This window comes from Octopus bimaculoides, chromosome 8, assembly GCF_001194135.2.
Source record: "Octopus bimaculoides isolate UCB-OBI-ISO-001 chromosome 8, ASM119413v2, whole genome shotgun sequence".
In the NCBI taxonomy this organism is placed as follows: domain Eukaryota; kingdom Metazoa; phylum Mollusca; class Cephalopoda; order Octopoda; family Octopodidae; genus Octopus; species Octopus bimaculoides.
The window spans coordinates 38,624,150-38,628,788 of record NC_068988.1 but is presented as its reverse complement, the minus strand read 5'-3'; the positions used below and the strand labels follow the sequence as shown (position 1 = coordinate 38,628,788).

General features: G+C 36.2%; 1 long non-coding RNA gene across 1 annotated transcript in view; it reads left to right on the top strand.

Annotated features, from left to right (window-relative positions):
• The first annotated feature begins 4,088 nt into the window (after positions 1-4,088).
• LOC128248516 (uncharacterized) overlaps positions 4,089-4,639 on the top strand; it is a 4,682-nt gene continuing 4,131 nt past the window's right edge. The window contains exon 1 of the long non-coding RNA XR_008264685.1: positions 4,089-4,155. This is a non-coding gene — a long non-coding RNA (uncharacterized LOC128248516). The remainder of the gene's footprint in view (positions 4,156-4,639) is intronic.

Here is a 4,639-nt window from a genome sequence, read left to right as displayed (position 1 = left end):
GAGCCAAGTGCACCAATAATTATTGATATGAAAATGAGGTAGTTTTGGTGCAGCATTGTGTGATGTAACTTCAAAGAGATTTGTTGCATAGTTTTGACTTGTATTTCTGTAAGGGAATTTATAATGAAAATAAAGAAACTAATTTTTCAAGCAGTTCTTTATAGATATTCCCCACTTCACTGATTTTGGAAAAGATGTTCACATCTGCCGGTCAGCTGACCTCTAAGACATTACGTAATATATTACCTCTGCATTTCCAAACAACCACATCAGGCCTAATATGTTTGCACTTGATAGTAATTTTGTATGTCTGTATTCAGTAACAAAGTTATTTCCTGGGTTGCCTTTACTACGGATGGCATTGTATATTGTTTTAGCAACATCACACCGGAAGAGACGTCAGTGCTTTGATGACACATTAGGAGCGCTGCAGATTACATATGCATCGTCTTCCACAAAACTGTGACGCAATCGATAATTTCGGTGGCGTCTTGAGTTTTAAGGTTTTGTTCATTAGGCGTTTCGTAACTATTTCCTGTATATATGAAAGTTAAATTCGTTTAGCAGAATTAAACTGTTCCATTTTTTCATTCTCCTTTCAGAAACTCTATACAGTGAAAGTACAACAATAGTTTTTTAGCAGATGAATATATTTTAATTCCGAAATAAAAACTTATTTTAAACACAGTCGGACTACAATATCACTACGTGTATAAAAAAAATCATTTGAACAGAATGTAATTCAGTAAAGAATAATACAAGCTTAAATTTTATGCAGAAAATAAAAAAGATCTAAACCATGTGTTCTTACTGGTTTTTAAGCATATTTTCGAAAGGTTTGAACGATCTCTATAACAATTCAATGCTACCAGTTTTAACTTTCATGCTTTGTTTGAAATTTGGATCGTATTTTGAAAAACGCATTAAATCACAAGTTATTTCACTAAGTCTAGTTGTGGATGCAGGGACCTTTTGGTGGGATAATAGGCCCCGAGAAAACCAGTGTTCTGAACCCTATAGTGTTTGTTTATTGACAGCGAGCCACAGATCAGCAATGGTTCCCTTGATCCGTGTGGTCTCCGGGAAACTGCCCAGTGTTTCTGTGCCTCAAGATGGCGCTGTGTTTGTAGATGTCTCTTCTTAAGTTCCTAAACAAGACACACGTGGTTGTGTTATGTCCTTAAAGTCTTAATAGGACAAAGCCTCGTTATCAACAAGCAATAAGCCCAAGATATCCCTTGCATCAACTTCTCTAAATCCCACTCTTTACGTTATTTGTACAAGATTGTTGCTGAGTAATACTATCTCGCTGTCCATTATATGGTCTTTCTTTACATTTGGACACTCTTATTTAAGCCTCAGTTATGCCCTGTTTAACTCCCCACCTCCGCCTATGTGTCTTCAATATTTTTATTGCTTGTAAAATGTTATTTTTCATGAATTCTTTGGATTGGCGTTTTATCATCATTCTAATTTGTGCTGTGTGAAAATTGGCATGCCAAAGAATAGGCCCAACGCTTTCTCTGCGTGTCGTAAAAGGCAACTAAAAGAGTTTGAGGCAGGATTTGCACTCCGACCTCGTAGAACTATCACCAGCTGCGACACCCCAACAGACCCTTGGGTTGGAGGGTTGTCGCCTTAGTGGTGCAAAGATGTCATCCGTCAGGAGCAGGAGTAAGCGCTTTTCCTCATACTACTACTACTACTACTACTACTACTACTACTACTACTTTTAAGACAATATTCATTGAAAATACAAATAACTTCCTCTGGTGCATAAGATGTGGTATTGTTGAAGTTATTTGGAATGTAAAAGGTTGAAACGTATCAGAAGATTTTGAAGGATAACCAAGAGTAATGTCCAAAAGCGTTGCCTTGAGTTCGAAATTACTTGTGTTTGCCAAAGTCCTTTCGTCGCCATTCGCGACATCTTCAGTCACATGTCCTCTCTATTCTAGGACAGCTTTAGAGATGTCTGAAGCTAGAAAACTAGACCTCAATCAAATCAGAAGTTGACCTGGAGTAGAGAGGACGTGTCATTGAAGTGGTTGCGAATGGTGACAAAAGGATTTCAGAAAAAAGCAATAGATTGATTGATTGATTATCTGCAATTACGGTTCTTGCAATAACGTTTGATAATAGGACAACAAAACGTTCAACGAACAAACCTCGTATAACTCAAAATTTTCGTTTAAGAGGTAGACTAAATTTTGAGACATCTTTCATTAGTTTTGTAGTATCTGAGTCATAAACAAGCAACTCACTTTGCAATCACGTGGTTTCGTGTTCAGTCCTACTGTGGAGTACCCTAGGGCAAGTGTCTTCTACTATTATAGCCCCGAGCCGACCAATTCCTTGTAAGTGAATTTGGTAGATATAAACTATGTGGAATTTCGTCGGACATATGTATGTATGTATGTATGTATGCATGCATGCATGTATGTACGCATGTATGTATGTATGTATGTATGTTTGTATGTATGTATTTTTATGTGTTTTTGTGCCTGTGCTGTCTCCCCATCACTTGCCAACTGGTGTTGGTTTGTTTATGTCTCTGTAAATTACCAGTCCATCAAACGAGACCGATAGAATAAGTACCATACTTATATAATGAATTAAGTACCGGGGTCGATTTGTTTAACTAACATCCTACTGGACAGTGCCGCAGCATGGCCGCAGTTCAATGACTGAAACAAGTAAAAGATAAAAAAATACAATAATAGACTACATAGAACTTTTATAATAGCAATATATGCACGCACGCGTGCGAATATGTTCAGTAGGATAAAAATGTTTGTTTCAGAAAAATACATCAAGCTATGACAAATATAGTCTTAAGTGAATTCCTCCGTTCTTAAACGTGTGAACGGTGTTTTGCCATTAAAGCTGGAAATACATGAATATATGGGGAAAAATACTAGAAGAGTTGCCGTCGCTAATTTAAAACGCATTAGAAATCTTGATTTCACATTCAACCAAGAAAAACGCTTTTGCTTTCGAAAATGTAAGCTTCAGACCTGAATCGCCTAGCAGCTGCCATTTCTCTTACTATGGTAAATGGCATTTAGACCCAAGTTAATTTACAGCTGTTTATGCCTGGTAGAATGTATTAGCAGAACTACTTTGCCATACACTCCAAATACTTGATCATACTTAATGGAATTAAAGTTATTTTTACTGACAAAACTACATGAGTGCAATTCAAATTTTTCATTTTATACTACGTAGCGTATTTTAAAGTGTATAAAGAACCCTTGTGTATAAGGAACCCCCTTAATTTTGGGGGCTTAAAATTTGGAAAAAAAGGTTTTGTAAGGGATTATAGTACTTTTCATGTATAAGAAACTCGTGTATTTTTTAAACTTAGTTTTTGACAAAAAGAAAAGGGTTCCTTATACACGTTAAAATACGGTACTTTTGTGCTGTCTTTTTATTTGTTTCACAAACACTCCAGTTTTATATACAATACATTTCAAAGAGAAAATATGGATTTTCCATCCCCTTTCTTAAACATGTTAATCCTTTGCCTATCCAAAGCATTTTAATAAGATTGTCTTAAACGCCCACGCTTGTTTTCAGGCATTCTGAGTAATATAAAGCTTTTCCTTCATAAGTTCCTAGTTAATCTAGCGGTTAAAAAAAAAAATTGGTATGTTTATCATGTATGATGCACGAACACCAGGGAAATATGTCCCGTGTATCACATGATGTAAGGGAGAGATAAAGGGTTAAGCTTCTCTCTATATCAAACAGGTAGAATTTTCAAATTCAATTCTCATCATGAAAGAATTCGGCAAGATTTTAGTTCTTTTCTGCTAAAAACAGCATTAATTTGTATTGTTTTCATTTTAAAATCTACTAGCCGTCTTTATATTCAGCTCTTTGAAAACCATTGAATTTCTGTAGACAGTAAAAGTTCACTTAACTCTGTTCCCATATCTTGACATACATTTGCATTCATATGGCTAACGAGTGCACGAATTTTAATGAAGTCGATAATTTCGACTAAATTTATTACCATACCGAGATTTGAAGAATACTTTTCTCTTGGCTTTTTAGCGAGGTCGAGGTACTAATGCTGCTCGATGAATCAAACAATGATTGAATGATACATGTGCATTGCCTGCAGATTCAACTTAAAATACATTTTTTTCCGTACGTATTCCAACATATATACCATTGCAGACTTATTTCCTGAAAGGGGAAAAAAAAAGATCACTTGCGGAGAAATTCTTTATCTGCTGTACATCAATAGTAAGACCTAAGACACACTGCTTTCATATTAATATGCAGGCGCAGCCCAAGAATTTTTCGAAGGGAGGGCACAAGGCCAGAAGGGAATACAATTCCAGGAGAAAAGGGCGTACTTCTTTTCTTGAGGGGGCACGTGCCCCTAAGCCTCCTCCCTCGGGTCCGCCCATAATACGTAACAAATACCATAAGTCGGGGCCGTATGTGTAATGTCAGTCGATTCGTCTAGCCGACTTGCAAATTGAAAATTTTAATTATTTCAAATTGTTGCGCATATAGGTTATTGCAAATTTCTGTAGATTTTTTTTCTATATAGCATATAATTTAACAGTGGAATTTTGCTCACGTCGTCTGGATAGAACTTTCTGTGAACAATTTGTGATTCCAT